Raw genomic sequence first — 22,121 nt, 5'->3', positions numbered from 1 at the left:
AAGCCATCAGGCAATGGAGGGCACTTCAGAGACATCTTTCCTTTTCTCTATAAAGAGGCATTTGTGCACCGCAGTGCATCAGTGTTAGTTGTGATCACAGGTGGCAAGGAAGGGCAGCAAACAGGGCTGGGTAAATGAGGGAGGCTGAGGGCAGAAGCAACTTTGGAGACAGAACTGGTGAGGTTACCAAGAGAGGCACTGTCAGGCAAAGCTGGTGGGAGAGGGGCAGCACTGATGTCTAAAGGGTAGGCAGACTGGAGTCTGGTCCAGCCCCAAATATGGGCAAGGGCTAAACTCTCCTCAATATCAGTGGAGCAGGACTGACCCCTATAAAAAAGAAGCCCAGAGTGCAATCTCCAAATAGCTGAATAGTCCCAGATAACATCCAAACCTTTTCTCCACTTGGTAAGCACAGTATGGTGAATGGCTGCCAAAACTGCACCGACAATGTGCAGGCTAGATTTGGCCTGAACATGGTCTCCAAGGACCCAATACAACCAATTTTTGAGCTCCTGTTGACTTCACAAAGGCATGTGTACAACTAACCATTCTGTAAATCAGGATGCAAGGAGAAAAGCTGGCTGATAAGGGTCTTCTTGCTAGAATTTCTGCAAAAATGAAACCACAGAAAGTTTGCCAAAGTATCATTAATGCTGTACATGGACCTATAAAAGCTAGGAAATCAAGAGCAGGGGACAAACTCCTGACTGACAATAATTTTTTATTTAATCCATTACAAAAACAAAAAAGAACAAAAACAACCCCCAAAAAATTAGAATGCCATGAGCATAAAAGAAAGTACCAGCGCAGCTTTTCAGATTAACTTTGAATTTCCTTGCTTTCATTGGTTTAAGAGCTCTATTGTTACTCTCTTGGTTTTTTAATTGCAGATACTAAAAATTCTTTTATCTTTCAAAGTCCTTAAAGTCTGTTATATAAATAGGTAATTAAAGCCTCTTTCTACTGGGTATAATTTACTCTATAGTTTACAACAGCTGCACTAGAGCTATTACAGTTTATCATTTAAAAGCCTAATTAGGGGCTTCTTAATTAGTGGATCCTTCAGTCACTAGACTGTGACTGTGTAAAAGATGCTTGGCAGCTATCACATGTTACAAATCTGCATGAAATGTTTGCATGAAAACAAGGTGTGTACAAGTCCAAAAAGACATTCATTGTCCCTGCAGGTCAGCCCATCTGAACATGCAAACCTCCGTGCTACATCTACACTCTCCTCTCTAAGCACACAGCTGGTCTGCACACAGCCTTTCGCTCGTGCATATGTTGCTGGGAACCGCCAGCACATCCGGAGGCAAGACCCCAGCCTCGCTGAGCTGACCTGCTGCGACAGTCCACTCTGGTGTGACCGTTCCCATGTTCAAACACAACCGAAAGAGAGGACGGGACTGTGCCCACTGACTGCTCAGGCTGGCCCTCACATGGCTTGTCAAATGCTTTCTCCATCAAATGCAGCTCCTCACTGCTGCTGCTCTCTCCCTCAGGAGCTCTGCACGATGCTGGATTCAGTGGGCAGTTCCTCTGTGGTGCTGAAAGTACTCACATCACTAGAAGGAGGAAGACAAGATCCAGTTACTGCCTCTCATTTATAGCCACCAACACAGATTTCTCATTAATCACCACCAAATTAGCAGTCAGTCACTGAGATTTTAAGTGCACTATTTGCCCAGAGAAAGCACTATAACTCCTTTGTCCTTCCCCTCTGGGTGGCACGGCATGGGAGAGCAGCTGGTGGAGCCATAGCTAGTCTTAACAGGAATCACTCACTGGAACGAGCCTCATACCGGCTCGGGGCTCACAGGACCAGCGACCAAAGAGCTTGTCCAGACCATACTCTGGAGGACTGGTGGGGTTTTCTTAAGTTTTCACCTGCTTGTAACACAGCGGCTGTGTCACAGAGGGTCAGATTTGGGGCGTGCCAGCATTTGGGAGCATTGCTTTAAATACTACAGTGACAAAATCATGAGTTTTTATTGACTGCAGGATAATATAAGTCAGCTATTGAAAACCTGTATCATTAGTGCTATTGCTTTCCAGTGGTAGATAGCTGCAGTAATGGATTGGCCTCTCCATCTCATCCTCCCACTGGAAAACAACATATACAGGAACGATCAATAACTTGATCTAAGTTACTTGTAGACATGTCAGGTGCAAATACCTCCCTTTCTCAAAGGTTTTAAAGATATTTTTGCAAAATTTGGGCCAGGCAACAAAGTGCGTTGGATAAATTGTCGTTATGGCGGAGAACAGCATAACCAGATCCACCCACATTGTTACAAGGAAGCTTTAAATAGACAGGCAATAACTTTATTATATGCATGTATTACTTTGCGGGGTCAATAGCTCAAGATGTTCCTTTGCAACAGGATAAATTTCCATTTGAAAAGCATTTTCTATAATATTCATGTTGCTGAGGAGCCTCTGTTTTACAGGGAATAACTAGATTATTTCATCATGGGGTTTGCCACTAATTTCTACAGATGAGATCCTAAAATACCTTCAAAATCAATATGAAAATCCACTGACGTTACTAGGGCCAGGATTTCATCCTATTGTGTGATAACATATTACCCACTTAATTCAGTGTTGCCAAATCCGAAGTCAATGGAAACTCTACAGGTCACAGCCTTGTTTCCCCATGGATCAGTGGAGAGGCTAAAGAGATGTTTAAGGGCCTTCCCTATATAAAGATGGCATCACTTTCACTCCATCAGTATGATTAAAGCATGTACATGCGTTTCTTCCCCTTACGCCACTCCCTGTCACTTGCACACACACAGAGGGGATATAGTCAAGAAGATTATAAAACAGGTCAGAGGGGAGCTGAAGCACAGTTATTTCACAGTCATTACGTTACAGCCTCCAAGGATGTCCATGGACACACAAAGAAGCGGACGTATGCTGAGTCCCGGCCATATACTGAGTCCCGCTGCAGCACTGACATCAAGGCAGTCTTTTTTGGGGAGAACAAACACTAGCCAGGGCTTTCTGAAAGGCAAGCTGTCACCTTCTGAAAACCATTGTGGCAAGCCACCTATGGACTCAACTGAGAACTTCACAGGGACATCATATTTCTTTGAGCTGACCCTCCCAGAAAACTTTGCACTCCAAATTCTTGGAAATCCTTGCACCCTAAATCAAACACCCTTTTAAACATGCCCGTGTTGTAGAACACTTACATTGTGTGGCCTGCATGGCACTAATGCTTACTTTCTTCAGTAAGTTTAGTGGCATCCAAAGTGATGCCATGGAAATGATTTCATCTGATTTCATTTTGCATTGACTTCTGTGACACAAGAGCAGGGATGGCCTTTCAGAAGAGGAAGAGGCCACAGTAACATGGGTTCAGGTAGCCACAACCATAAAGCAGAGGTGAAGGCTGAAGACAGAGGAGAAAATAACATCATGCCAATGTTTTATTTTCAATTACTTCAACACAACTTGCCTGCTGGCTCCAAGCAAATACTGTGAACCTCCTTGTCTTTGCAGCAGGGCAGACACGCTGCACCCCACCATGGAAAATGCTGGGAGAGCAGAGCAGCCAGCAGCTCGCCAAGGCCAAGGACCCTCTGGAGCACAGGGCCTGCAGAAGCCGAGCAAGCGTGGCATCGCTGCGGCTCCCAGCAGGACAGCTCACCACCTCAGCTCCCTCAGCACCTGGGCACCACGGTGAGGAATCCAAGCACCTGCATGCAGCCCACCACCATCCCAGCTGTGCAGGCTGGCAGCTGACCCACTCCAGCCCCGGGGCTACTGCCTGAACCCTTGGGCTCAGAAGAAAGAAATGGGTCCCTCTGGCAATCAAGAGGCAAACCCTTTTTATTGGGGCAGGATCACTGATTATCATTTTGTGTAGTCCTCTGCTGTTCTCCTCCCCCCTGCTTTTTGTTTTTAACAAATGAAAACACACCAGAAGAGCTCAGCGTCTTCTTTCAAAACTTCTCTATTTCACTAACTTGTTCCAACCTCCATCACAGCTCTTTCCTTGTCAGCAACTGTACCACTGCGCTATACCTCTGCCCACGCACAAATGCACTGGTTGAAGGTATGAACTGGAATCTCTCCGTTAAAGGAACAAGCAGGCATCCCAGAGACTGACACAGCTGCTATTTGCATGTAAAAGAGGAAAAGAAGGTGCATGACTGAGCCCAAATTAGCATGAGCAAAGCCTCCCACCGCATTTGCAAACTACAGCTTGCACAGTGGTGCTAACAGAGGTGCACACTTTCCTCACAAAGAAAGATTTCCACCTCAGCTATAAGGAAACTTGGCTAACGGTGGTTCACAGAATTTAGCATCACATGAACTTTTAAATCCCTGTTTTCCTAAAATTTACAGAGTGCTAGAAAAAGAGAAACACAGTGGATACAGGGTGAGCTGGATATGCCCAGGTTTAATTTCGTCTCCACTTCAAGCTTGGTTCCTGAAGCCAGCTACCTCAGCAAGAGCCATATTTTCTAAGGCCTCCATCACTTCTCTACCCCTAGATTTTTGAATGTCCAGAAATATTCACAGTGCTCAGTGCATCTAAAAATGAAAACCAAAATAAGCAGGGCAAATGCAGATCAAACGCTCCATGTCTCATTTCTATCTTTTGAGAAATGAGGACTGTTAACCTCTTGTTTACCATCATCTCTTTCACAGGGATGCTGTGGGAATTAATTTATGTCTGCAAAGTCTTGCTGAAGACACACACTTCATAAACTCTAAGATTTACGGATTTTACCACGATCTTTGTCTCTTTCTCTGGCTAGGTACACACATACCTAAGCATCCATGCCTGTGCACATACCTACTGAGTCATAAAAAGAGGATTAGATGTCTCAGTAGACTATTTAAGCAGTGTAATTTTATTAAGAACTGTCCCCCAAACCAAACTGCATTTTGAGGTCTTGTTGCAGAGAAGTTATAGACTCTTTTTACTTTATCATCATACTTTTATGGAAGCTGTTGGAACAATTCAGTGCCTCTGCTGTTTCCGCGGTAGGTTTAGCTCATCTGAGAGACTAGAAAGAACAGTAAATGCAGACATTAATGGTAATAAAATCAAAGCTAAGCCCTACATGAAGAGAAACAAATTCCAAAATGAAAAATTCGATTACACAGTACCTGTCTCCTGTCTTGACTTCCTCATTATATGTAGAAATTAACCCTGTCATTAAGTACTTTGATCAGGCTGTACATAAACAGCTTATAACGGCATGAAATCTACCACAGCAAGCAGGCAAATGAACAAGGGGAGAAATACTGACATCTGGGGCTGCTGTCAGACATCAAGTGCTCCTACTCCCTCAGGGCCAAACTGCTAGAGTAAATGGGGTTACTCCAAGGATTAATTGCTCCCTCCTGGTTTGCACTACTTCCAGAAAGTTTCAGTAATAATATCTAAGAGGCTATCATTTGGAGATCAGTAGCATCTTTTTAAGATCTTTGAGAGATTTATAGGTTGGGCTGTTGTAACTGCTCTTAGGCTAAAACTCGGTACAGAAATTCACAGCCCATGATTGAGCTGAAGCAGCATGTGGTCAAATTGGTCTATGTTTGCATTGCTCAGAAATGAGGTATAGCACCATCTCACATACTCCAGTTCCAAACATTTATTACATAAATTTGGAGAATTTCTAGGCACGAATACATATCACAAGCAAGACTTCTGGCCAGTTGAGGGTTTTCTTTTTCTGGTTTGTCTGTTTGTCAGGATTTTGGAGCAGAAGTTGCTTTCTTCTGGGATGCATTTAACTCAGTGTAACTTTACTTGTGATACTACCTAAATTCCTTGCACATATAGACTGGTACACAATCAGAGGTGGTCAAGCCAACAGGGTCTCTTCCCAACTCTGCCCCTGGCCTGCCGTAAGTCCCTTACCATCTCTGAGCCCTGTTTTCAAGCAGCTATGTTTCCTGCAGCTCTTCCCACCTCTTTGTTCAAGAGACCCTCAGGATGGAGATGGACTGAGGATGGCCAGGTACAACATCTGCCCCTGAACACCGCCTGGGGGCACTCCATTTTGTTTAGAAAGTACAGCTCAGATGCTTGCTCCTCTCTGTTCTCTTAGCTTAGCTGCGATGGGGTTTCTGGTGATTTGCCAGTTACAGCAGGTACAGATGTAAGGGAGAAATCCTGACCCAAAAGAGGCAAAGGCAGAGTTTCCCACTGTCTTCAAGATGGCCAAGATTTTACCTTTAACATCCTAATAAAAGCTTGGAAAAACACTAAGCAACCCCACAGATTATTTGTTTCTGTATGCATTGCTAAACATACTGCAGAACAGACATTTTATTATTCCTAGAAGCCCTAAAGTCCAGTATTTCCTCTGCTTCTCACAATCCATTATTTTATCCCATTGCTACAATCAGGTCCAGGACATTATAGCAAGACATTGTTCAAAACGGCTACCACTACAATTTAGACAAACTCGGTCCTAGACCAAAACAGCTCAGACAAAATATCACAGACACCATGGAGCTTCCCAGCATACTGTTCTCACTCTGTAAAACTGCATAACTGTTCTTACTCATGCCCCACATACCAGTTGTGTGCACACAAAAATGGTCCCTTCCAGATCCACAAATACTCAGACGCTCCTTTCTGTACAGTCATGCAAAGAATGCAACCATGCCATACCAATATGGGTATACACCAGGCAAATAATACTATAGATTTGGATAGACTTGGAGGCTTTGACCTCAGCTACAGAAGGGTTGGGCACTTTGAGGTAAAGGTCTGTAGGGTTGGGCACTTTGAGGTAAAGGTCTGTAAAGGTGAGAGGATGAGCAGTCACTCACCAGCCAGGCAGAGATCAGAGGGCTTGTAGGATACTGGTGGCAGGGAGGAAAGGTCCTCACAGAAGGCAGTTTGCATGGGATGGAGCTAGCTGGAAGCAGCATTTTTACGTCTGGCTGTAATGAACCAGACCAAACTCTTTCAGCACATGTGTAGTCCTAGTAATAAAGCAAATCAGACATTTCTTTTGAATTTGCAGTTCCTGTTCAAATTCATTTACTTAAGTATTGCTGCGTATTTTGCCTACACTAAAAGTTGCAGTAAGGGTGTACCTGAAATTTCTATCAAACCTAGAAGTGCCTAACAATCCAGGCTGCAAATGCACATTACATATACCAACTACCGTATCGTTATCATTTGACACTTTTACAATATGTCAGCTTCCCTTCTAAGAATAATTCACTGTTAATAGCAATTTTATGTAACTAGCAGCATGCTAGGGATTTCTCACGGATCCCATCCCTGAAGAATCCCCAGATTCAGCAAGGCAATCAAATCTCACCTGCAAAGTCTTCTAGTGATTACTCTCTTTCATTCACCTCTTCAGTGGTCTAGAGTTTGCTCTTGCTCTCACCGAACCCAGTGACCAAATCCAGCCTTCCTGGTGAACTGCAGTATGCAGAGCAGATTAAGGGCTCCAGTCCTGACTGAGCAAGATATTTTTAAGCATGTCTTACCTTAAGTGTATGTATTGTTTCACTAATCAATGGCATCACCTAAATGCACAGTCAAGCACGTTGTTAAACACCTCTCTCAACAGCTGGTGCCATAACCTGGGAAAATGCCCTGGCACAGCTTTGGAGCTGCTCTAGAATAACTCACGAGTAATGTACACAGGCACTGAAACGTGTAAGTCAGGAAAAGCACAAACAAGAGGAGCAGAAGCAGCTGTGGTGGAACTGCTTTTCAAAACACACTCAATGGCTATTGGAAGGAAAGGCCAGAGCCTTGGTGTAGTTTTAAAACTGAACTTGGGAAGGAAGGCAGCTGCTCAGGGACCCAGGGCGAGTCACAGAGGGTATGTGAAGAAGTTGGCCTGCCTAAATGACTTTCAGGGGATGGTAAAAATTGTAGTTAAGATAAACAAAGTTTTATTAAAGGTTTGTTTTTACTAAATCTTTGTTACTGCTGTTAAACTGGATTTAAAGCAGTGTGGTAACTTTATTCCACTAGTAACAAATCCCAGCCAAGGCAAACAGCATGTATCCAAATGCAGTTGGATCTGCCAGGTAGGAACGTCTGGCTACAGAGTAAGGAATTACAGTATGGCCCCACCTTGCAGGAGGTGAGGCCTGGCGCCAGTCTCACAGATATAACCAGGACACTCAGTACCTGCAGCTGCCATTGAAGCTAATGGGAATTGCTGGTACTCAACACCACTGTGGCTTTGTCTCTAGGAGAGGAATATATGATTTATCATGAGCTCATTGATTACAGCAGGAGTCTGCCACAAAGACACACCCTTGAAAGGAACTTCTGTTTTCAGTCCTCCCCTTGGAGTACACATACACATATGGGCTTCCCTATGTAAGATGATGCATAGACCCCAGCCACGGATCTGAGAAGCCCCCAGGAGTTGGCGGGAGTGTTGATCTGCTCCACAGAGGGATCTGGACAGGCTGGATCAATGGGCTGAGGTCAACTGTATGAGGTTTAACAAGGCCAAGTGCCAGGTCCTGCACGTGGGTCACAACCACCCCATGCAACGCTACAGGCTTGGGGAACAGTGGCTGGAAAGCTGCCCGGTGGAAAAGGACCTGGGGGTGCTGCTTGACAGCCGGCTAAACATGAGCCGGCAGTGTGCCCAAGTGGCTGAGAAAGCCAATGGCATCCTGGCTTGTATCAAAAATAGCGTGGCCAGCAGGAGTAGGGAAGTGATCGTGCCCCTGTACTGGTGAGGCCACACCTCGAATATTGTGTTCAGTTTTGAGCCCCTCACTACAAGAGAGACATTGAGGTGCTGGAGCGTGTCCAGAGAAGGGCAATGAAGCTGGTGAAGGGTCTAGAGCAGAAGTCTTATGAGGAGCGGCTGAGGGAACTGGGGTTGTTTAGCCTGGAGAAAAGGAGGCTCAGGGGAGACCTTATCACTCTCTACAACTACCTGAAAGGAGGTTGTAGCGAGGTGGGTGTCAGTCTCTTCTCCCAAGTAACTAGTGATAGAACAAGAGGAAATGGCCTCAAATTGTATCAGGAGAGGTTTAGATTGGATATTAGGAAAACTTTCTTTACTGAAAGGGTTTGGAACAGGCTTCCCAGAGAGGTGGTGGAGTCACCATCCCTGGAGGAGTTCAATAGACAAGGCACTTCGGGACATGGTTTAGTAGGCATGGAGGTGTTGGGTTGACAGTTGGACTAGATGATCCTAGAGATCTTTTCCAACCTTAATGATTCTGTGATTCTAAGTTGGTTATCTTGGTACATCCGCAACATTCCCCATCAGGGAAAACCTCTCCAGACAGCTGCAAATTAAACACAGGTCACACGTCGGGAGAACATCACTTTGATAGGTCCAAGCCTTCCTGACAGCAGGCTGGGGCTTGTGGCTAGAAGAATATAGGCCTATTGAAAAGCATGCTAAACGCAATTGCCTTCAGGAAGCAATAAATGTCAGGAAAGCAGTACACAAAGCATTTCCAGACCTGAGTCAGAGAAGGAAAGCATGAAGCTTCTTAGTACAAGGTCTAACTCCCTTTCATATCTGCAGGCCTCAGAGGTGCTGTCAGGTAAAGAGCATGAGTCACGGGTGTCTACAACATCCCTTCTCAGCAGTCTTCATCCTATCACTCTGCCATTGCTCCTCTGCTAAACAGCCAGAAAGTCACGAAGAAACATTTCTTTCCTGTTCTATCTGCACATGCTCTCCAAACATTGAATAGTAAAGAAAGCAGAAAGGAAAGTATTACCACTTTCAGAGGCCTGTTCCTGTTACAGAAGTCCTCACTTCTTCATGAAAAGCATCGTGATGTACCTGCCACAACTGCTTCCATTCGGAGCCATCTCTACTGAGGTCCCTACTCAAAGATGCAGGAATCCTTTGGAAACGGGGCCTGGTTGCCCTCTCATTTTCCCTGCAGTCTGTATTTGCATTCAGACTTCGTGACTTCTAATTGCTGGCTAGGAAGAGCTGACAATGACATGCCACAGGTTTCTTAACAAAATAAGGCAATCTTGCCTTTTGGAAGTCTGTCCCTGTTTCCTTTTGCTCCAAAGAGACTTTATTGCTAGTAGCATGGGGCAGATCTTCAGTGAGTGTAAATGGACAGTGCTCTGTTGAATTTTTTGGATTGGCAGTGATTAACAGCACCCAAAGATCCTGCACACCATCCTAGCCACTACTTTGCATATCGTACACTCTCTTCCTCAACACAATTAGGTATCATGACTTAGAGAACGGAGTCAATAAGAATTGAGAGGGTTTTACACTGGGCATCTTTGCTTCCAAGGTGTAAAGATGATTTGTGGCTTGGTCACTTGGTTGTCAAGTAAATAGCCTGAAGAGGCCACGGAGGATGAACAGCAGAAACTGATATTCCTTTCTGTGGAATGGGATAAGAAAGAGCTGTGCCTTTAGAAAGGACTCAATCAATAACACTCTTCCTTCATTTCCAACTGCTGTAATGAGCTGAACAATCCTAAAGGGACAGCTATTGAAATCCTCATGGATTACTTGTGAAGGACATACTAGTAAGTTGTATCAAATGGACTATGATCATGGTCTTTTTTACTAAGTGCATTTGTTCCCCATAATCACAAACTCAAACAAGTGGAATAATGGCAGTAACACACTGTGTGTCAAAGATAACAGTGGAACGATTACTGTTGGCTGCCAACAGCCTTGATTGAGTCAGTGAGCTTACAGCACGAGCCTCTCCTGCCCAGTCACTGCCACCATCAGCACCAGTTCCTACAGAGCATCACCTTATGCATTAGACAACTCTCCTCTCATCTGCCATTTAAATCTGGCCTAAGTGAATCACTTAGAGTAGCTCCATGTGCCATAACCAATAGTGGTCACTTTGATGAGGTTTTCTGTTGGTAAGATTTCCTCTGAATTAGGAGTCTGAATATCCCATCACTGCATCTGAACAGACTGTTTCCCAGCAGAGAGGAAGATTATTTCTGCTCCCGGGCAGCAGACACATGGCTGGTGGTATAAAAGGAATGATTGTCGAGATTACACTGTAGTAATTTAAATGGTTAACTAATGCACAGGAGAATAACTCTCCACACAACTCCACCCTTCCCTGCTTTATCATCATCACTAATCAGAAACACATCCAGGGAGTATTTGTCATTGGTTCCAAGTTAAAAGAGAAACTAAAGACTTCACTGATCTGAAATTGTTGGTGCTTGCCTTTTAAAAAGCTCTTCAGAAGGCTCCTGACAAATTACTTTGTCTTTGAAGAAAACTACCTCTTTTTTGGGGAGTCAGGGAAATGTTTTTCAAGCAGCTGGTAGAACAAAGGTGCTTATGGTTTTCCTAGGAAATATGTGAAAATGAACCAAATAGTTCCAGGAGCAGCAGACCGCTGCAAGCCAGGTTCCTTATTCATCTGTGTCCAAAGGCTGGATTCCTTGGTATGAAGAAGGCACAAGCCATAGCTGACATTTCCCCATACCCGAGACTGTGATGACATCCATCTCCCAAGTGCCTCTCTCCACAGCCTCTCCTCTCCTCGGCCTATATCCAGTTTCTTTTCTACCCCCACGTATGTAATTTCATTGAATTTGGTCAAAAAAGGTATTTCCAACCACAGGTCAAATTTGGATGAAACTAATCAGGATATCCAAAGTTACACAAGAGGAAGGGCACGCTTGCACTGGAGGCCAGATTTTAGTGGCATGCTGAAAACTCCCCCAACTGTTCAGCACCTGCATTGCTGTAAGCCTGAAGAAGAGCTTCATCACACCTCCGCAGTACCAGGTGCTCTGGGGTGGGACCCCACAGAAAGGAGCACAGTCCTGGCAAATCCTGTGCCCTAGAGACTGCCTTAGCCCCAGCCCAGTACTCCAGAGCAGCTGTGTACTCCAGAGGCAGCTACTCCAAGCAATAGTGTAGGAACAACCATCCCCTGCAAACAGAGGCCCACCTCTCACTGCAGCAATGGGCTGAAAGCAAGGCACAGGGCACTTTCATATGGACAAAGGTAGGGATGGCCTTCCCATCCTTCCTTTTAATGCCAATATGCAAAACCCAGCTACCTGTGAGAAGATCAGACCTTATCCAACAGGCCACTTACTTCCTCCTGACAGCTAAGCTTCCATTATACAGCCAGCACATTAAATGAGATTTCAACGTGGGCAAGCAGGAGGCCAGATGCAAGCCTAGAAGTAAGGGGGTTTATTTCTTACTGACCAGCTTGATAGCAGAAGTGCCACGGTCATTCGTTCTAATTTCAGGGACCTTTTAAATAAAGTTCCACTCCAGAAGCCAAGCATGAAAGGAGAGGAATGAAAACTCTTTGATAGATAAGATATTACAAGAGACTGTCAGAAGCTTGGTAGGAGAATGAAATAACACTCTGGATACTGTCATTGAGAACAATAATGAAAGAGTACACCATTTTCTTAACTGAAGTACTATCAAATCTATGTTACTGCCACACAACATATTTTTCCTCCAAAGGTGCCAATTTCAAGCTATGACTATTGATCTCTATCTAACACTCAAAATTAACTGCACTACTAAGGAAAAGTGGCACCAAATCGTTTGAGAACATCAAACAGTAAAAAGCCAATGGGGTCAAATCAAGGTCAGAATTTGATGAGTAGGGTGTCAGAAATTTAATCCATTTTGTCTAAGATAATGTATAGAGCCAGTATCGGGGGGTTTTTTCCTTTCTTTTCTGTAATTTTTTAAGCCAGCTTCTCTCAAAAATATCACAAAACCAGCCCTCAACTTCTTTTATGAACTTTTTTCCATGACTGGAGAGAGAAAAGATTAAACGGACTGAAACACAGATGGCAATTATGCCTCTGTTTATTTCCTAATGAGTCACAAGATTATTTTTTGCCTTCTGCCACATCATTTCAGAATACAAGAAAACCTTATCTTGAAGGAGACTTGAGGAGACAAAATAACACTGTTAAAAGTCCCAGTCCAGCAAGATAGTTAAGTGCACGTAAAAAAACCCCACACCTTTAACCATGAGTGAAGTCCCATTCACTTAAACTCAAATTCAGAAATGATGGGTAAATCTGTTCCACCAACTGGTGAATGTGGTGGCTATCAAATTCATTAGTGATCTCATGACAAAATATTCAACAGCTCTTATAGTCACATGTTGCATTTACATCTCAGCATTTGGAGAAAATTAAGTCCAGAACTATGGCTAGAAAAGGCTTTCCCTCCACCTCCCCACCAGAGCCTGCAATGCCCGTGCCCTCTAACCACCTCCCACATATCATGCCCTGCCTGCCCAGGATATCCCCCAGCCTCAGAGACTTGACTGAGCTCGCACCCAACTGAAACCCAGATCCAGAAAGCCTGGCTACCTCCCACACTAGAGGTAGTACAGCTACGAGCACGCTGACCCATCGCTGGCTGGGCTCTCAAACTTGGCTGTGGCCACTTTCTTTTAAAATCCAGGCTGAGTAACTGGTTTGATAGTGGCAACACTCTGCTTCTCATATCACAGTTTAGTAATTAGCATGCTCTTGAAAGGAGGCAGAAGATATGTATTATCAGTTCAAACCCATGTCTCTCACCTCCTCAGAAGGTGCCTTAACCACAGGGCTTTGGATAGGGGACTCCCCTCTTATCCTACTGAAATCATGCAACAAAAATTCAGGCTTTGATCCTAAAAGGGCTGAATCTTCAGCCCAGTGATTAGGACACAGGGCTGGGAAGAGATGAATCCTTTATCTGAGGACTTTTCCTATGTTTTAGGCAGTAACTGGGGGCGGATAATATGAATTTGGATCTTGTCAGGAAGAGTCTGAGTGTGACCTCCCACCTCCTACCAGAACACACAATATGCAAAAGAGGATCCATTTTAAAGGGAGAGCAAGACATACACTCCTCTCTGAAACAGCACTACCTCCGTGCTGGAACACACTTGCTTTCTGCAGTAGTAGGTAAAGACATCTCTACTCAGGAGGTGGCTGGTGCTTCAGAAACACCCATGTCCTTGGGATATTTCTGTTTCCTGGCTCCAGGGGTTCCCCCTTCAGCATCTGGGGACTCCTGCAGGCATTGGGGATCCTCAGGCTTATCTATCCAAAGGAACTTCAAAGACACTCACAACTGGTGTGGTGAAGATAGGGCACAGTTAGGTTGAATAATTTGTTACCTAAAAATGCTTCTAACAGATGGCAAGCCTGTTCTGGAACACTGTGAACATAACAGATTTTGGGACAGGGTGCTGAAGAGAACTGATTTTAGTGAAAAGTTGGATTTTTATCAAAATGACCTTTTTCACTCCAAGTGCCTGCTTTGCATAGAAAATTGCAAAGAAATTTCCAAAATTTGATAAGAAATTGAGCATCCCAGAGACTTACTGGAGTTATGGCTTGGATGTCATTATCCTTCATGGACCATTTCCTGTAACTGGACTCCATGTCCAACATGCATCATTGCCAGATGTTCCCATGATGTATCACAACAGCACAAGACAACAGAAAACCATCATTCACATTAAAAAAGCCCTGAGTTTAAGGAAGAGAATGGATCATTTGCCCTGAAGACTTGCAAGTTCCTGAATCTGACATGGAAACCAGTTGCTTCTACCTTGCTTTTTTCCCCCCTCAAAAACCCCCACAGTTTTCCACAAGAAACAAAATATTCCCAATCCATTCCAATGCATTTTCAGGCTACGCTCCTAAAGAAATGAGGCTTAGTTGTTGGCACTATGTGTCCCTTTATCTGTCCAACGGTCAGTTCTGCATCCCTTCCCTTCCTGTCTCCTCAATGCCTTTAGAAACTACCCGACAGACAGGGAAGGGGGAAGGAGCTGTGAGTGCTGGGTGGTAAGAGTAGGTATGAAAATCTTTAGTCCTGTTTTGATACTTTGCAGCCACAGTACAGATCTACATGGCAGATCAGCAAGTCTCTGAGGTTTGAGAGGAAACACTGCCATAAGATGGTGTTTCTTTTCCTTTAAAAAAAAAGTTGAAACAGTTTATTACTAGGTGTTGTATCGCATCTGAAACTTTCAGTTTCAGTACTTACTTATGTGACGTATATACCAAGTGGAGAAGGATCTTACTAAAACCTTCCAGGATGAAAACCTTCACGCTAGCCAGTCTAGACATTTTCTAGCAAATACAAAAGTGGGATTAGATGGTGCTGCTATTCTGACTCAAATGAACAGAAAAATTAATTAAAAGAAAAACAACCTCTTGAACAGAAATGGGTAAACATTAACTAAAAACAAGCTTAGTTTGAGATGGTGAAATGCTACAACATAGCTTACTGAGGTAAATCCATTAAAATTCCACATGTTCTAAAGCATATTTAAAGCATGTATTAAAGTATGTATTTGTTTCTCTTATGATTATGTAGAAACTTTTTTTAAAGTAAGAACCTAATTTAGCTTTCTAAATTAGAGTGGAAACCAGTCTCATTGGCTTCTACTTGGTACTTAGCTTTCTGTGTATCTAGCTACTAAGTTAAGAGCTTACTGAATTTGTAGTGTCTACTTAACCCCTTAGCTTACTTTAGACTCCTTTTCTGAAAAGTTTCACTTAAGTGAGATGAAAATTACTGATTTCTGACACTTTACTGCATAGCTAGGAAAAAGGATCATGGGGCATGTGGCACAGCCTTAGGGAGATACTTGAGTTAAATTATACACATCTGTCTGCCCAAGAAAAGGTTTTCTATTTGTTTTGGAATTGAATTTTAATATACATTTCTTTTTTCCCAATTCCTGGTAATTCTCCTGGCTTAGTTTCTACATACATATTCCACAGAAGAGGTAAAGGTTACCGGTGTATTAATATTACTTCTGTACGATGCTGTATGTTTTCAATTAGGCTCACTCCCACAATGATTTCCATATCTAGCCACTTGCTCTTCTTATTTCTTGATAAGTGATGGCCCCTATCAGGAAGTCGGGGGCGAGTCTGTTACTGCTTTGAGTAAACAGCCTAAAGGTCATTTTAGATGTTGGCTTTGACACTCTTGGTTCAATAGCCACCCACCATAGCTGTCACCAATAAGCTGAAGTTAACCTCATGGAAAAATAGCCTTTAAGTGGGTCCTGTTGTCTCATCAACAGAAAAACCCACCAGTGGGCACTTAATGGTGGAACGAGGAAAACTCTATCAAATTCCCCTCACTGACACCTGACAGAGGCATTTGGTCCGAGGTCAGGATCCAAGTGCTGTAGGTCTTCCCTGGGATCTGCTAAGGTTATGGGAAAGTCCTTGAGTTAATGAGGTTTCTGAGTCCCACTGTGTCCACATGGGTGCCACAGTTCTAGCCAGTGCTCAAGGACCTTTTTAATGAGATTTCCCACAGCAGAAATGAAAGCAACAGAAGGCATCCCAGCTACATGCACACAACTGACTTTTGCAGGCATGGCTATGTATGCTAGAATGTGAATGGGTAAAACCCATGGCTAACACTGGACTCCCACTTTGGGTGTCCACCAGCACAGCTGTTACACACACACCACCACGCCCCAAACTAGACTTCTGCAGATATTGTTTCTTTCCTTCTGTTCCTGCAAGATTAATCAGTAGGAGGCACAGCTTTGCCAAAATACATGCATCCACTGCTGGAGTGTGTTGCCAGTACACACCACCAGTGAGCCTCCATCAGTAAAAGGTCAGGACACTACTGACACGCCTGGCCACCTTCTCCCACACACCTCTTCAGCATGAAAGCAGGAAGAACCCAGACAACAGGTCTAAAGATACTATCATCCTGCAAAAGGAGAAGAGTTGCATGACTAGATGTAAGATCCAGAGCAAAGGCCAAAGTACCCACAGGGGTAATGCAGCAAATATGCCTCGCATTGACCCCTCTACAGACTGAAGTGACGCAATATCCCACAAGGGACACCACCCTCCAAGGCAGAATCCAAAGTTCATTACAAAATGACCACTAAAACCCTTTCAGGAAACTTCCCATAAACAAAGGCCTTTTTCTTCTCAAAATTAGGTACTTCAGGTTCCTAGGCTCTCATTTTAAACTTGTGAAGATAAGTATTTCAAAGGTGATGGAACAGACGACTCTTACTGAAGTGGCATGTAAAAAGTTACTGTGGATTCAGGCCCCCAGGATGCTATTCTGATACTGCCTGGTGCTTCATCTCTCTCCCCTCGCACCAGTGAGCAAACAACTTAGTGGCAAGGCATCTCAGACACTCTTCATCCTCCCCAGCCTGAACACAGTACCTCCAGTAACGGAGACACTGTTGGGTCTTGCAGTATCAAATCATACGCCCTGCTGGAAGACACAGTCTGTGTCCACTTTACAAAAGTGGAAAAGGCACAGCACAGCCCAAGCCTCCTTGTCCAGCTAGAGAGAGAGGTCTGAGTCTCTCCTATACAACAATGTTGACTTAGTAAAAAAGCTATTTACCTAAGTGAGGGGACAGGTTGTGCTCATAAACTATCTCCACTTTTCTGTTAAGAGAGATACATGCTAGTACATCTGTTCTTAAATTTCTACAGAAAGTGCACCTTGTATCATCTTTGTCTCACCCCTGTGTAGTTAAAAAAGCCCAGAACCCTGAAGAACAGCTAAGGGAAGACAGCAAAAACACATATATCCTTCAAAGATGCTGCTGTCTTTTCAGAGCCAGACACCCAGGCTACTGTATCCACCAGCCCCTTTGCTTCAAGATGCACACGTGACAGTAGCTACCAGAACATCCTGTTCTTCTTTTCCACCATTCTTTGTGGGATCCAGCTGTAGCCATCGTGGCCTCTGGTGCTTCCCTCACATCCAGCATGGGCTGTTCTGCTGCCCCTACAGATGAAATTTCTGGTTTTTAGAAGTCATTCCTAGCACAGTTCACTCAGAGTGACATTGTTGTGCAGGTGCTAATAGATTAAAAACTACTGAGGACACATCCCATTGCTCTTTTTCCCTCCCTCCACTCCACAGCAGAGCTCAAGGCTTCAGAGACCTCCGCAAAAGAAGTCATGCCCAACTTCCACAGAGCCCTGGTATTACATAGGCACAGTCATAGCTGTTTTCTCCAGACACAGGGCTCCATTTTCCAGTACATAATTTTCACTTTGCCCTAAACAGACAACAGAGTGTGAAAACTCCCTTTTTTGGGTTTGACATTATCATACATACAAGAAAACCATCTGCAGTTTTCAGCTTCAGCTTTTGCTCCAAGTTGGGATCTTTCAGTTATTTTTCGCAATACGTTTTCCAGCCCAGACACTAATTCAGTCTACTCCCTACTCGAGCTGCTCTCCCCTTCTGTAAGCAACATCTGCTTTCTAGCATGATGCGGGAGTCACTGAACAGCACCTGAGCAGAGCGCTTATAATCCCAGGATGCCGTATCACAAAGCAGGCTCCTTGAATCCAGTACTTACCCAAAAAGGGCACGTGCGTGACAGCCGCACAGCCCGAGTGCTGCTCACTCATGAAGGGTAGAACAGCACAGGTGGGACTTCACTGCAGTCCGATATCACAACCTGTCATATCTTTCTAGTTAAAGGAATCTGGGTAAAGAAAACACAAGCTGTATTTAAGCAATAATACCTTCTGGGAATGTCTGGCAACAAGAAGTGTTCTGAGGAAGGAGCTGTGCCTCTGGCCCTTACCCTCACCAGTCAACAACTCCCAGGCTGACTGAGTTAAAATAGCTGACCTAAAAGTCATAATTGCTATTCTCAGCAGTAAAATACAAAAATGTTTTTTTTTAATGTACCTTTTAACATGCTGCAAAGTTAAACACGGCTTGCATGTTACCATGGATATAATTTCATGTTTATAAGACTGGTCTTTCCTGGCAGCTAAATGCCTGCATGGGAACAAATAGCAGAGCAGGATTTTGTTTGGCGTTTTGCTCCGTTTATGATAACAGCTAACTACTTTTTCTATTAACAAGCTTTTGATTTTGCTGGAGTTTCTCTAGGAACAGAGTTCATCTCATTGGCATTAAACACATTACAACTGATCCTCCAGTTTGTGTGAGCAGAGCCCTGAACTCAGTGGCCCTACTCATGAGAATCAGGGCCACAGGATCAAGTCCCAGCATGTTTACATATCTGCCATGGCTGATATCAGACAGTATACGGTACATGAAAACATGCTTCATCTATGCCTGATGAAGAGTCTACTTTAAACCCAGAGTGTAGGGGTTGAGCTAGAACTAACTTTTATTCAGAGTAAAAACGTGATGAATTCTGACTAAACTCAGGCAGTGAAGTTAGGTTTTCATTTGAGGAGAGGGGCAGTTTTATTCCACAGGGTCCCAGGAAAAATCTCCAAAATGGAATTGCTAAATTCATTCATATCAACTTGAAATCAGCTGCATTCAAGAAGAAAGGCTAATGGAGAAAGAATAAAATCCAAACTGGCAGGAAGGTGTTACCAGTTTAGAACACCACGTCTAAATGCCTCCTTCACATCCACACTTAATTACTCATGCCCACATCTATTTCAAAAACTGTGTGTGTATTCCTAGCCCTGCTGAACAACTTCTGTGGCAAAAGTCACCTGGTCTTCAGTGGGACAACAGTTCACCCCTTAGTGAATAAGCCCAGGAATAGCTTTTGGCTGCTGGTTGGTAACGTGTAGGATTGTAACAACTCAGCTGCTATTGCTAGAAGATCTGAAAATAAGATGTAATTGCACAGACAAATCTGGGGAATACACCACATCATGTCCCTCCAAATCACGTAGCCAGAGTCTTTACCTGTGTCTGTGTGTTGCTGTCATTAAAAGTTCAGTACCTATTTCAGTATCAGAGACGCATATCAGTCAAACTTGACTTCAGCTTTTGAAGTGGGTGGAGAGCAACACCACCCCTTTCCTCTATTGAAGTCTGCAACAAAACTGCATTTTACTCACAAACATATCTGTAGTTCTGTTGTGTTCTGACTTTAAAAAAAATAATCTCATTGGACAGACACCACCAGCAAGTTTCTCCACTCTGTGGAGTGTCTTCACAGCCCTCCCACATACTGAAAATGACTCAGACAAACCTACTAAATTTAGGGCATTGGTATTCTATGTGTTACGCTGGTGTTCATACAAGTAATGCCTTAAACAGTAAATTTCTGAATTAAGCATTCAGGCATCTTTTCTGTGCTACATCTGCCACCGAAACAGAACGGCAATGAAGGTGGGCTGAGGAGGAGGTTATTTGGATCGTGATTCGGGTTGTGTTTTGGCTAGAGCTAAATGTGAATTTGAATGAGGTTTGCGTGTACTTTTAGAAATATCTATTGACCCGATATCGTGATGTTTGATCTCAAGCGCTGAGATCATGCAAGATTAGCTGCCCTTGGGAGATTCCCTTCATCTCAGGCAAGAGACTGCAGGCTTTGACTCACAAATGGGGATGATTTCTCTTGGGATGACTAGACCAATTCCCATTTCTCAGCATTCAACTCACCCATCTCTCTGAGGTTCCCCTCCTGCCAAGGATGGCTCATGAAGCAGCTGCTGAACTGCTGCTTGCAAATCCATGCAGTCAACTAAATCAGTATTTCTGTAATTCTATATAAACGTACATAGAATTATTGCAATTTTATAATTTGCAAATCAATCCCTGCTTCACAAGCAACAGACATCCCTGTAGCAAGGGCAAGGTACTCTGGAAGAATGCAGTGGTAGCCAATTAAAAGCGAGAAGTTTTATGGCTATCACTCACAAGCCAGGGCTTTGCCATGAGGCTGGCCATGTGGTCACCACCCAGAAAAAGGGACAGCAAGTCTCTGGCCATAAGAGGAGCAGAAGAAGCAATAAGAGGGACAGGATGGGAAGGGGAAAGGGAGAAAGAGGAGTGCTAAAGCACCTTCTTGGTTAAGGCAGTCTTTCCTCTCTGCTTGCCTAAAATCACTAACAAATCAATGTGAAATCGAAGTCAGGCCAGAGCCAGGCCAAGAGATGATACTCTCCTTCAGGCTGACCACAACACCTGGTGAAGCCAGCAAGAGTTTTGTGGGGGTATCTCAGACAAGGACATAGAAGCAATGACTCATCTATTAATGAACTTTGGCTCTTTATCTGTTTGCCAGATGTCTCCAGAAGGGCATGGCTTTCTTAAATATTTTTGGTTTTTGAAACTGCTGTATAATCTTTACAAATATAGTTCATGATCTGTTACCCAATTAAAACCATGTAATTGCTAGGAGCAATCTGAACTGTTTACACTGCACACTTCCATCACATGCCCTTCCTTTGTTCCTCATCACTGGATCTTAACTCTTTAATAAAATTAGGTTCATACAAAAACATTTTCAGATAATCTGCTGTAGCCTCCAGAAATGCTTATGCTGGTCTGATGTGCAGTACTCCAACCTGGGAAGTAGGGCATCCTTGTCTAAAGTTCTGCAGAGCAGATAAAGAATAATTCTTTTCAGTACAACTCAATACCCATACTTGTGTGTTCACCTGCCCTGAGGAAAATTTCCATAGTACGATGTTTATCCTCATCCGGACTCCAAGTGAGAAGCAGGGATCTTAAAAGTCCCCAAAGTGCCCACTTAATCAAATCTTAAAAATCCATGTCTAGAGAGGATGTGGAGGGATTATTTAATCTCTTCCCTTGCTCTAAGGCAGAATAAATAATATAGACCATCTCTGAAAAATATTTGTCACCCTTGTTCTTGCAAAAATTCAGTCAAGAAGATTCTACTTTCTCCCTAAGTAATCTGTGCCATGATTTTACTACTTGTGCAATTAGAACATTTTTCCTAATGCTTGAGCCTTGTCTCTTTACCTTATCACATCATTAGGATATTTGTCCAACCAGGCAACTTTGACTGGGTCAAATTACCCAGTCTTATTACCCAGATTTTGACTGGTAACCTAGTCTGAGAATATAATGAAGGATGATATTGAAAGCCAAGATCAAGAGATATATCAAGATCAAAAGAGTATCTGTATGGTATCTACTACTCACTCTTTTTTCCTTAGCTAGCTGCCCTATAAACTGGGAAATTAAATTAGTTTAACCTTAATTACTCTTGCAATGAATATTTTTGACCATTTTACAATCTATGTCTGTACAGACTGTCTGATAGTCTGTTCCACTATCTGTCCAGGAATCCAAACCTCCTTCTTAAGTGGATTCGCATTTTTAGTGTCATTAACATTCCCTTCTTCAGATGCACAGGAAAGCCTTCCTTACCCCTCCTTAACTAAAATAACTCCCTGATAACTTCTGCCTTGTGGA

The 22,121-nt window shown here is 43.6% G+C and overlaps 1 long non-coding RNA gene across 3 annotated transcripts in view; it reads right to left on the bottom strand.

Annotated features, from left to right (window-relative positions):
* Positions 1-22,121, bottom strand: part of LOC140655122 (uncharacterized) — a 131,122-nt gene that overhangs the window by 74,091 nt on the left and 34,910 nt on the right. For all 3 annotated transcript variants that reach the window (XR_012043683.1, XR_012043684.1, XR_012043685.1), the window contains exons 9-11: positions 7,305-7,449; positions 6,805-6,960; positions 1,440-1,565 (exon numbers count right to left, since the gene is read on the bottom strand). This is a non-coding gene — a long non-coding RNA (uncharacterized lncRNA). The remainder of the gene's footprint in view (positions 1-1,439; positions 1,566-6,804; positions 6,961-7,304; positions 7,450-22,121) is intronic.

This window comes from Ciconia boyciana, chromosome 8 (assembly GCF_034638445.1).
Source record: "Ciconia boyciana chromosome 8, ASM3463844v1, whole genome shotgun sequence".
NCBI classification, from domain to species: domain Eukaryota; kingdom Metazoa; phylum Chordata; class Aves; order Ciconiiformes; family Ciconiidae; genus Ciconia; species Ciconia boyciana.
Note: the sequence above shows the minus strand (reverse complement) of the source record. Positions and strands in the feature narration are given on the sequence as shown.